Source organism: Staurois parvus, unplaced genomic scaffold (assembly GCF_062004578.1).
Source record: "Staurois parvus isolate SC_StPar_1 unplaced genomic scaffold, SC_StPar_1.0 ptg000308l, whole genome shotgun sequence".
In the NCBI taxonomy this organism is placed as follows: Eukaryota; Metazoa; Chordata; class Amphibia; order Anura; family Ranidae; genus Staurois; species Staurois parvus.
Genome location: NW_028318104.1, coordinates 1,551,649 through 1,564,904, shown reverse-complemented (window position 1 = coordinate 1,564,904; position 13,256 = coordinate 1,551,649).

Here is a 13,256-nt window from a genome sequence, read left to right as displayed (position 1 = left end):
ATACCTCCAAAAGTAAGATTTTTTTTTTGTTTTTCAAAATATTCACTATTATTTCTATTATTTAATTTATAGTGCAACAAATAAAAACACACACCAAAAGAAGGCTTTATTTGTGTGAAAAAAATGATAAATATTTCATATGGGTACAGTGCTGCATGACTGCGCAAATGTCATTCAAAGTGCAACAGCGCTGAAAGCTGAAAATTGGCCTGGGCAGGAAGGGGCTTGAAGTGCCCAGTAAGCAAGTGGTTAATAGCAGAGGCGGACTGACAACTCATGGGGCCCCCGGGCAATAGGGGATCATGGGGCCCCTGTGTCCTTGCCCAAACTCAAAAATGCCTATGAAAAAGGTACCAGGGGCATCTCATGGGGCCCCCTACTGACCCCGGGCAGTGCCTTAGTTTCCAAATGGTCAGTCCGCCCCTGGTTAATAGAATAACTTCCCTGTGTAACTGAGGAGGTAAACGTTTCTATTCTCCTTTCTTTACATCCATTGATTTGGCAAACAGAGCATTTCTGACACGACAAAACCCTTTTACATCTTGGAAGAAAGAAAGATCTAGGGAAGGGTTTAAGATATTGGGGGCAATACAATCTTTCAATGAGGAGGCCCCTCAAAATATAACTTGTGGTTTTAAAGGCAATTTGAAACCCATAACCCAGCCCTTTTGTAGAATGTGCCAATGTCTACATAGTTGCATGATTAGTCTGGCTGAAAAAAAGACAAAAGTCCACCCAGTTCAACCATAAAAACAAAAACAAAAAAAACAAGTTATAATCCTACACCCACAACTGATCCAGAGGAAGGCAAAAAACCCAGCAAAGCATTATTATTATTATTATACAGGATTTATATGGTGCAAATAGTTTGCTGAGCGCTTTACAAAATGAAGGTAGACATGACAGTGACAATACAATTTGGTACAAGAGGAAACAGAGGACCCGGCTCGTTAGAGCTTACAATCTAGGAGGAAGGGTTGAGTGATACAAAAGGTAATAGCTGTGGGGGGGGATGAGCTGATGGAGGAAATAAATGGCAGTTTACTAGGTAGAAGCAGGATAGACTTCTTTAAAGAGAAAGGTTTTCAGGGATCGTCTAAAGGTGGATAGATTAGGAGACAGCCGGACAGATTGGATAGAGAGTTCCGTAGGATGGGAGAAGCTCGGGAGAAGTCCTGGATGCGAGCATGGGAGGAGGTGACATGGGAACTAGAAAGCAAAAGGTCTTGGGAGGATCGAAGAGGGCAATTAGGTTGATATTTTGAGACCAGGTTGGTGATGTAGCTGGGGGCAGAATTGTGGATGGCTTTGTAAGTTGTTGTTAATATTTAGAATTGTATTCGTTGAGCGAGTGGAAGTCAGTGCAGGGATTGGCAGAGAGGGGTGGAGGACACTGAATGGAGGCCAGTGGAGGGATTGGCAGAGAGGGGTGGAGGACACTGAATGGAGGCCAGTGGAGGGATTGGCAGAGAGGGGTGGGGGACACTGAGTGGAGGTCAGTGGAGGGATTGGCAGAGAGGGGTGGAGGACACTGAGTGGAGGTCAGTGGAGGGATTGGCAGAGAGGGGTGGGGGACACTGAATGGAGGTCAGTGGAGGGATTGGCAGAGAGGGGTGGAGGACACTGAATGGAGACCAGTGAAGGGATTGGCATAAAGGGGTAGCATACACTGAACAGTTGGTAAGGTGGATGAGTCCGGCAGCAGTATTCATGAAGGACTGGAGGGGGGATAGCCTATGTAAAGGTAAGCTAATGAGGCGGGAGTTGCAGTAGTCGAGTTGAGAGATGACCAGGGAGTGAATTTGTGGTATCCTTGGTTAAAAAGGGGCGTATTCTGGAGATGTTGTGGAGGTTGAGGAGGCATGATTTGGACAGGGATTGAATGTGGGCCTGAAATAATAGTTCAGAAGACCTAGCACCTTGGCATGCAGGAATGGGTTGATAGTGATGCTATTGATCCTGACTGAGAAATCTGGGGAAGAGGCATGTGGGGGAGGAAATATTTTGAGTTCAGTTTTGGATAGATTGAGTTTTAGGAAGTGGTGGGACCTCCAGACTGATATGTCTGTTAGTAAATCGGTGATACGTGAGGAAACTGATGGGATGAGCTGAGGAGTAGAGAGATAGAGTTGTGTGTCATCAGCATAGAAATGGTATTGGAAACCATGGGAAGCTATCAAATGACCCAAGGAAGAAGTGTAGATTGAGAATAGGAGAGGTCCAAGGACAGAACCTACTCTCCGACAGTAAGAGGAGTAGGAGAGGAGGAAGTAGAATTGTACGTGACACTGAAGGTGCGGTGAGATAGGTAAGATTCAAACCAATGGAGAGTATAGTCACAGAGACCAAGTAAATAGAGTTTTTTGAGGAGGAGGGGGTGGTCAACTGTGTCAAAGGCAGCGGAGAGGAGCAGGAGTACAGAATAGTGACCATTGGTTTTAGCGGTTAGTAAGTCGTTTGTGAGTTTTAGGAGAGCAGTTTTTGTGGAGTATTGTGGGTGAAATCCAGACTGAAGGGGATCGAGAAGGTTATTTTCAATAGGGTGGCAGCTCAGCCCATTGTAGACTAGACGTTCAAGGAGTTTGGAGGCAAAAGGGAGTAAGAAGATGGGTCTTAGATTGCCAAGATTGGCGGGGTCCAGTGAGGCTTTTATTTCAGTATGGGGGTGACTATCGCATGTTTTAGAGAGCTGGGGAAGATGCCAGTAGAAAGGGAGAGATTGAAGATATGAGTTAAAGAATGAAGGATAGAGCCAGAAGGTGACCGCAGTATTTGCAAGGGAACAGGGTCCAGGGGGAGATGGTTTTGTGGGCTTTAGAAAACAGTTTACCAACCTCCTCTATAGTAGCTAGGTTAAACAAGGGAAGTATATATTGTGTGGGTGGACAAGGAGTGTAGGGTGAGGGAGATATCTGTATAGTGGAGATCTCCTCACGAATTGTATCAATCTTATTTCTGAAGTGATTAGCGATCTCCTGGGCAGTAAGTGAGTTAGTGGGTGGAGGTAGAGAAGGACAAAGTAGAGAGTTAAAGGTAGAAAAGAGTTGACGGGATTGCATGAGAGGGTGTGAATGAGAGTGATAAAATAGGTCTGTTTGGTAGTATGGAGACAGGAATTGCATTTTTCAAGGGCAGATTTATATTGGTCAAAGTCTTGCTGGGTCTTAGTCTTACGCCATAAATGCACAAGAACACGGCTATGTTTTGAGGCATCTGGTATTGTCTGTTTGCCAGGGCTGTTGCAGTCGGGGCCTAGTTTTGTGTGTAGTGAGGGGGGCCAATGTGCCCAGGGTGGTTGACAGTGAACTATTGTAGACAGAAGTGTCCAGGTTGGGGCAGGACAGGGCTGAGATTTTGTTATAGAGACAATCTGTTGCCAAAAAAAGAAGAGAAGAAGAGTTAAGATAACGAAGGTTTCTACAAGTAACTATTTGGTAGTTGGAAGACAAGGAGGAGGAAGCCAAGGTAAGAGTGAAGCTAATAAGGGAGTGATCAGAGAGAGGAAGAGGAAAGTTGGTGAGGTTGCAAGGAGTGCATAGGTAGGAGAATACAAGGCCGAGGCAGTTACCATTCGAGTGAGTAGAAGCATGTGTCCATTGTTTTAGGTCAAAAGAAGTGGTTAGGCTCAGAAGTTTAGAGGTAGCAGGAGTGTTAAGATTAACAGGAATGTTGAAGTCACCAAGAATGATTGTGGGAATTTCAGAAGAGAGAAAGTAAGGCACCCAGGCAGAGAAGTAATCAAGGAAGCTTGATACCGGTCCAGGAGGACAATAGATCACAGCAATTCTTAAAGAAACTGTAGAGAACAGACGAATACAGTGAACTTCAAATGAGGAGTGGGACAGAGAGGGAGGTGAATGGAGGATCTGAAAAGTGTTGTGAGGGGAAAGAAGGATTCCTACTCCACCTCCTTTCCATCCACTATGCCTGGGAGAGTGAGTCCAGAGGAGACCACCATGGGAGAGGCCAGCAGGAGAGGGAAAGTCAGATTCATGAAGCCAGGTTTCTGTAACTGCAAGCAAGTTAAAGGAGTTTGTGATACAAAGGTCATGGACAGAGGTGAGTTTGTTACAGACAGAGCGGGCATTCCAGAGGGCACAGGAAAAGGGGAGGCTGGTTCTAGGAAGAAGAGAAATAGTAAATAGATTGTGTGGATTGTGGCTGCTGTTAGAGGATAGGGGGTGCTGGATGTGTTGATCAAAGGAAAAAGTTGGCGGCCCAGGATTTGGGGAAATGTCTCCAGATGTTAGGCGATGCAGAAAGGTGAGGGAGGTAATATGGGAGTATGACTTATATGGAGGGACAGGTTCCAGTGTCCTGGAGGTTTTATTATTGTGTGGGTTCAGAATTACCAGGAGTTGATGAGTACAGTAATAAGGTGAAGAAAGGAGTGAGGGTGATATAAGCTGTGGGGTGGAGAAGAGGGGTGAAGGAGAGAGAGTGTTAAGAGAGAGGACACAACTGTGAGAAGGAGGAGTAGGGAGTGTATGTTACAGAGTGGTGAGTTGAAGAAGCAGACTGGAAAAGAGCTGAAAGAGCTGGATGGGGAAACAGGTCACCTGTAGTCTGATTAGTATTTGAAGTTGTCTGCTGTTGTTTCTCGCTTTGTGCATTCGCTGAAGTGCAGAGCTGAAATGTAATACTTAATCCATGATTACATCTTTATCCATGATGATAGTTGCCAATGCTACCCCTGGCTGTGCCTCCCCTAAGGAAGGCCTAAATTTATACTGAGTTGGGTGGGGAAATTGCCAATTAATCAATTAGAAATGCTTAGCAGAGACACATGACTAGCAGGGCAAACTTCTCACACCAAAGGAAGACTACAAGAGACAAGAGGGCAGAGTTGTAATGATTAGGATCAGCTCATAAATTTGGGTTAGACAATAGGAGTAAAATAAACACCACAGTAAAATGGACCAGAGTTAAAGATTTTTGAAGCAGTAAGAATGACCAATAAGGACATTAATAGTTATGAATCAGCTTCAGTTAGAGGTGGATATTCAAAGCAGTATAGATTACCATATAGCAGTGCAGGGTGAATTAGCATTAATACATGGCATGGGCGATATTACCGATGGATATAACTACCTGTGATGGGATAGAGAAGAGTTATTCAGATGATGCAGAGCCGAAGTGTAATACTTAATCCACGATTAATACTTTATCCATGATGAAAGTTGCCAATGCTACCCCTGGCTGTGTTGCCCCTGGCTGATCCAATTTGCTCCTGCAGGGGAAAAAATTCCTATCTGATCCCCCCGAGAGGCAATTGGATATCCCTGGATCAACTTTACCTATAAATGTTATATCCAGTTATATTCTGTGTATCCACTGTGCATCCAGTGTATTATACATGGAGATCATATCCCCCTCTTATGTATTATACATGGAGATCATATCCCCCTTATGTATTATACATGGAGATCATATCCCCCTTATGTATTATACATGGTGATCATATCCCCCCTTATGTATTATACATGGTGATCATATCCCCCCTTATGTATTATACATGGAGATCATATCCCCCCCTTATGTATTATACATGGAGATCATATCCCCCTTATGTATTATACATGGAGATCATATCCCCCCCTTATGTATTATACATGGTGATCATATCCCCCCTTATGTATTATACATGGAGATCATATCCCCCCTTATGTATTATACATGGAGATCATATCCCCCCTTATGTATTATACATGGAGATCATATTCCCCCTTATGTATTATACATGGAGGTCATATCCCCCCTTAAGTATTATATATGGAGATCATATCCCCCCCTTATGTATTATACATTGAGATCATATCCCCCCTTATGTATTATACATGGAGATCATATCCCCCTTATGTATTATACATGGAGATCATATCCCCCTTATGTATTATACATGGAGATCACATCCCCCTTATGTATTATACATGGAGATCATATCCCCCTTATGTATTATACATGGAGATCATATCCCCCCTTATGTATTATACATGGAGATCATATTCCCCCTTATGTATTATACATGGAGGTCATATCCCCCCTTAAGTATTATATATGGAGATCATATCCCCCCCTTATGTATTATACATTGAGATCATATCCCCCCTTATGTATTATACATGGAGATCATATCCCCCTTATGTATTATACATGGAGATCATATCCCCCTTATGTATTATACATGGTGATCATATCCCCCCTTATGTATTATACATGGAGATTATATGCCCCCTTATGTATTAAACATGGAGATCATATCCCCCTTATGTATTATACATGGAGATCATATCCCCCCCTTATGTATTATACATGGAGATCATATCCCCCTTATGTATTATACATGGAGATCATATCCCCCTTATGTATTATACATGGAGATCATTATTATTATTATTATTATTATTATACAGTATTTATAAAGCGCCAATAGTTCGCTCAGCGCTGTACATTACAAAGGGGGACAGAACATGTGACAGAACAATAACAATACAATGCAAAACATGAGGGGATCGAGGGCCCTGCTCTTTCGAGCTTACAATCTAGGAGGGAGGGGATAGTGGCACAGGAGGAGATAGCTGTGGGGGATGGAGTGGTAGGAAGAGTGGAGGAGGTTGGTCAAGTTAGCAGGGGGTAGGGTAGGCTTTCCTGAAGAGATGGGTTTTCAGGGTGCGCCTAAAGGAGAGGAGAGTAGGTGATAATCTGATGGGTTGGGGCAGGGAGTTCCAGAGGATGGGTGACACCCTGGAGAAGCCCTGGAGGCGGGCATGGGAGGAGGAGACCAGGGAACTAGAGAGAAGGAGGTCTTGTGAGGAGTGGAGTGTGCGTGCTGGGCGGTACTTGGATATTAGGTCAGTGATGTAGTTCGGGGCAGTATGGTGGACGGCTTTGTACGTCAGTGTTAGGATTTTGAATTTGATCCGTTGCGCAATCGGAAGCCAGTGGAGGGATTGGCAGAGGGGGGTGTCGGAAACGGAGCGGTTGGAAAGGTGAATGAGTTTGGCAGCCGTATCATATCCCCCCCTTATGTATTATACGTGGAGATCATATCCCCCCTTATGTATTATACATGGTGATCATATCCCCCCTTATGTATTATACATGGAGATCATATCCCCCCCTTATATATTATACATGGAGATCATATCCTCCCTTATGTATTATACATGGAGATCATATCCCCCTTATGTATTATACATGGAGATCATATCCCCCTTATGTATTATACATGGTGATCATATCCCCCCTTATGTATTATACATGGAGATCATATCCCCCCTTATGTATTATACATGGAGATCATATCCCCCCCTTATGTATTATACGTGGAGATCATATCCCCCTTATGTATTATACATGAAGATCATATCCCCCCTTATGTATTATACATGGAGATCATATCCCCCCTTATGTATTATACATGGAGATCATATCCCCCCTTATGTATTATACGTGGAGATCATATCCCCCCTTATGTATTATACATGGAGATCACATCCCCCTTATGTATTATACATGGAGATTATATCCCCCCTTATGTATTATACATGGAGATCATATCCCCCTTATGTATTATACATGGAGATCATATCCCCCTTATGTATTATACATGGAGATCATATCCCCCCTTATGTATTATACATGGAGATCATATCCCCCTTATGTATTATACATGGAGATCATATCCCCCCTTATGTATTATACATGGAGATCATATCCCCCCCTTATGTATTATACATGGAGATCATATCCCCCTTATGTATTATACATGGAGATCATATCCCCCTTATGTATTATACATGGAGATCATATCCCCCTTATGTATTATACATGGAGATCATATCCCCCTCTTATGTATTATACATGGAGATCATATCCCCCCTTATGTATTATACATGGAGATCATATCCCCCTTATGTATGATACATGGAGATCATATCCCCCCCTTATGTATTATACATGGAGATCATATCCCCCCTTCTGTATTATACATGGAGATAATATCCCCCCTTATGAATTATACATGGAGATCAAATCCCCCCTTATGTATTATACATGGAGATCATATCCCCCCCTTATGTATTATACATGGAGATCATATCCCCCCTTATGTATTATACATGGTGATCATATCCCCCCTTATGTATTATACATGGAGATCATATCCCCCCTATGTATTATACATGGAAATCATATCCCCCTTATGTATTATACATGGAGATCATATCCCCCTCTTATGTATTATACATGGAGATCATATCCCCCCTTATGTATTATACATGGAGATCATATCCCCCCTTATGTATTATACATGGAGATCATATCCCCCTCTTATGTATTATACATGGAGATCATATCCCCCCTTATGAATTATACATGGAGATCATATCCCCCCTTATGTATTATACATGGTGATCATATCCCCCCCCTTATGTATTATACATGGAGATCATATCCCTCTTATGTATTATACATGGAGATCATATCCCCCTTATGTATTATACATGGAGATCATATCCCCCCTTATGTATTATACATGGCGATCATATCCCCCCTTATGTATTATACATGGAGATCATATCCCCCCTTAATCTCCTCTTGTCAAGAGAGAATAAATTCAGTTCCTCTAATCTTTCCTCATAGCTGATCTCCTCCATGCCTCGTATCAGTTTGGTTGTCCTTCTCTGTACATTCTCCAGTCTATGCACAGTTGCCCCAGATTTTGCACTCTCCAGTTTTAGTAAATAACCCCCAGTGTGCTCATAGGGGTGGCATGATTCCTCATCTCAATGGTGCTAAGGTAGGAGGCTCTTCACTGATCTGCCTGGCTGTTCTACCACAGCATAGGTGGTCCTTCAGAACCTGCATGTATCTGATGAGGACTGTGGAAGTGTGACCTGTGTTGTCCACTCTACCACTGCCAAAACCTGATGTAGAGATTGCCAGTCATTTCAAGAGCAAGATTGACACAATTCGTGATGAGATCTCCAGTGTCAAGGTTCCTACTCCAACCAACATTCCAGACCCAACACCACACTCAGCACTCTCCTCCTTCGACCCTGTTACCACCAAGGAAGTTACCGAACTCCTTTCCAAGGCCCACTTCACCACCTGTCCCCTGGATCCTGTCCCCTCAGGACTGTTGCAGCCTCCTTCCTGCTCTATCCTAAACTCTCTAACCCACATTTTCAACCTCTCACTTTCCATGGGCACCTTTCCCTCCTCGCTCAAACATGCACTGGTTACCCCCATACTCAAAAAACCTTTACTGGACCCCACCTGTTTGAATAACTTAAGACCCATCTCCCTGCTCCCGTTTGCCTCCAAGCTTCTCGAGCGCCTTGTTCACAACCGTTTGAACTGCTACCTCACCGACAACAACCTTCTTGATCCCCGACAGTCTGGCTTCCATCCTCAACATTCCACAGAAACTGCCCGACTCAAACTCACTAATGACCTACTAACTGCTAAAACCAACAGCCATTACTCCATACTCATACTCCTAAACCTTTCCACTGCCTTTGACACAGTCGACCACCCGCTCCTCCTCAGTTAACTCCACTCCATCAACCTCCATGACTCTGCTCTCTCCTGGTTCTCCTCTTACCTTTCTCAGCTCACTTTCAGTGTCACATAAAACTCCTCTCCCTCTTTCCATTGGGGTACACCAAGGTTCTGTCCTTGGGCCTCTCCTTTTCTCTATGTACACCTCCTCCCTGGGCCAATTGATAACCTCCCATGGCTTCCAATACCACCTCTATGCTGATGACACCCAGATCTATCTCTCCAGTCCCCAGCTCACCCCCTCAATCTCCTCACATATCACAAATCTACTAAGCGACATATTAGCATGGATGTCACACCACTACCTTAAACTCAATCTTTCCAAATCGCCCACTCCCCTCCTCCCAAGACATCTTTCTCTCTAGCTCCCTCATCACCTCCTCCCACTATCGCCTCCAGGACTTCTCCAAAGCCTCTCCCATCCTCTGGAACTCCCTACCACAGTATGTCTGGTCAGCCCTTCCCTGTCTGCCGTTAGGCAATCTTAATAAACTCACGTATTCAGGGAAGCCTACCCCACCTCCACCTAAGAACTGTATTTGAATCACCTCCACTAGATCATCCCCCGCAGCTATCACCTTTTGTATCACCTCCCCCTTCCTTTAAATTGTAAGCTCCGTGAGCAGGGACCTCCTATTCCTTCTGTACTGAAATGTATTGTAATTGTACTGTCTCCCTTATATTGTAAAGTGCTGTGCAAATTGTTGGCGCTATATCAATCCTGTATGCTAATAATAGAAAAAATAAACCTAGTAGCAAATGCTTTTATTATGCGCATGATTCACTAATAAACCCTTTATTAAGAAACCATAGAGAGCTTGTGCTGACATTACCCCTTAAATCTGCAACCTTTATTTGAGTGTCCACTCTGTCCCCAATATCAGGCTCACCAACTCCTAAAAGTTTCAAGTTATGCTATAAACTTGAATCCATTGCCATGGATGTGGTTCATATCTGTGGAGAGAGGGACAGTCCAGCAGATACAAAGGTGCACATGAGAATTCGTGGGGACACTGGTGCCATAGAAGTACTCAAGGTGCACAGGAGCCACAGGATGATGAAGGATTCACAGGGGTCATTGGATGACAAAGGATGATAACATGAGGTCAATGGGGTAACAGAGTCACTGGAGCCAAAGGAGCATTGGGAATCACTGGAGACAATGGGGTTTATTGGAATTCACAGAAGTATTGGGGTCATTGGATATGCTGGGGTCACTGGAGTGCACAGGAGCACTGCAGCCCCAGGAGACAGTGGGGTGGCTAAAGTGTTGAGAACACACAGGGATACTGGAGTTGCAAGAGCATTGGGATCACTAGAGACACTGGGTTCACAGAAAACACTGGGGTGGCTGCAGACACTGGCAGGCACAGAAGCACTGAGGTCATGGTAATGCACAGGTGTGCTGGGGTCACATAAAGCACTGTGGTTGCTGGAGTGCAGAGGAGCACAGGGTCAGTAAAGGTACTGGGGTCAATGGAGTGCACTGGAAAGCTGGGGTCACTGGAGGCACTGGTGTCATTTGAGTGCACAAGAGCTCTGGGGTCACTGGAGGAACAAGGGTTATTACCGTGCACAGCAGCTCTGGGGTCATAGGAGACACTGGGACCACTGGCATCTTCAGGGTTACATAGGGTCACATGAGGTGCAGAAAGGTTCATTTTAGGAGTAGCAATTTGTTGCTCACACCTCAAGCCATGTATTGCTTCAATATTTAAAGCCAGTGCCAATAAGGAGAGCTATTCCCTGACTGGCACCAGCACTTTGAAGGAAACCTAAAAGTGCTGGTGATAGAGTGTTGAAAGGGAGGTGAGTGATATACATACAAAGGGAGGAAACATAGGAAGGCTGGTATGATGTAGATGGATGTGATGGATGTGCGTGTTGGGGGGGGATATCATGTATTGCAAAGAAGCACCAAAGTTGAAAATGGAAATTTTACAGCAAAATTGATTTGACAAAAATTGGGTTCTTGGGTTGATAGATGGGCTAATGAGCCAAATATTTACTCTGATCTTGGATACATGGAAACATGATAAATAGGTCACCTCTAATGTATCTCTGTTCCAAGCTAAGCAGAAGGGTTTAGAACTTTATTCAAATGTTAATGATGTCTGTGTCCCAATAGGGGACCATCCCCCTTTATTTTCTTCTTGGTGATAATGCTGAATGAAATGAAGAAAAATGTAATGGCTCCTAAAGGGACACAGACAGCAATGACAACTCATTCTATAACAGGGTCTAGAATGGTGACAGGCTTAATGTTTTGCCCCTGTTGGAGATTTAAGAACACATCCTATTCCAATAAGAAGTGTTAAAGAATTAGGATTGACAGTATAAATAAATTGATTGTGATATTTGTAAACTGCTACAAAGACTACAGAAATCATACCTTAATCCTCTACAATGGGGTGTTATGGGGTTTAGTAATTCTATACAAATACAGATGTTTCTGCCCAATACCCTATAAACTCCCATAACGCCATAGTGGCTCATCTTACTGATTTACCATTTTATGTTGTGGATTTTTCCCACCAGAGTGACTTTTGGATCCAAAAACCCAACAAATCAGACTTAATTTTGAGTGACTCATTCACCCCTATTGGACATTCACTTTCAATCCTGTGATGTAAAAATGTAATTTTACAAAAAAAAAAAAATTCAAATATGAAATAAAAGAATAAAACAACTTTATTGGATCAGTTACATTTTCCTATATAGGGTTTGTATTTTCAGATTGAATTTACCATTCTTCCGTTCTTTGTTCTGTAGTGTAAATCGGTCTCAGTCGATGTTTCTATTCTTCCATTCTTTGTTCTGTAGTGTAAATCGGTCTCAGTCGATGTTTCTATTCTTCCGTTCTTTGTTCTGTAGTGTAAATCGGTCTCAGTCGATGTTTCTATTCTTCAGTTCTTTGTTCTGTAGTGTAAATCGGTCTCAGTCGATGTTTCTATTCTTCAGTTCTTTGTTCTGTAGTGTAAATCGGTCTCAGTCGATGTGTATAAAGTTCTGGTGATTGTGTCTCCTCCTGAGCATATCTGCCGGTGATTATCAACTGGGTGACATGAAATACTATCTGCTGTTCTGTGTCTGTTGCCTACTGTTCCTCATCCTTCCCATCACATATTATGGAGTCGTATTGACCCGGAGCTCAGCACCTGGTTGTAGGCTTAGTATGATAATGCCAAGGTTTGAGTATGAATATTACCAGGAGGGAGATTTCATTATCGGAGGATTGATTTCTGCTCATACTATGACCAAATATCAGACAAAAATTGAACGTGGAACTATTGGTTTGCCTGGTTCACCAACATGTTTTTCCCATTGTGATTTGTAAGTCTCTGTTTATTATCTCTCGCTCTGTATAATTCAACAAAGAGTAAAAATGTAATTCTTCAATTCCAGTGTAATATTTTTTGAAAATGTACAAATGCATATTCTGATGATTTTTATATTTTCACTATTAGTTTACAGTCTTCGTTTTACCAATATACAGGACATTGAATACATAGGGCCTCCATCATATTTTGTCTTTAGCCCGCCATGTTTGGAATTTTTATTAAATAGCCATGTTGTGTCCTTATAAGACAGTACCTGCAGACTGTAAATCCAAATGCTCCAAAATATGCCGGTAGAAAAGGAAGGAGGCGTGCTGTCATGCAATTGCTTGCTAGTATAATAGCTTGCTATTC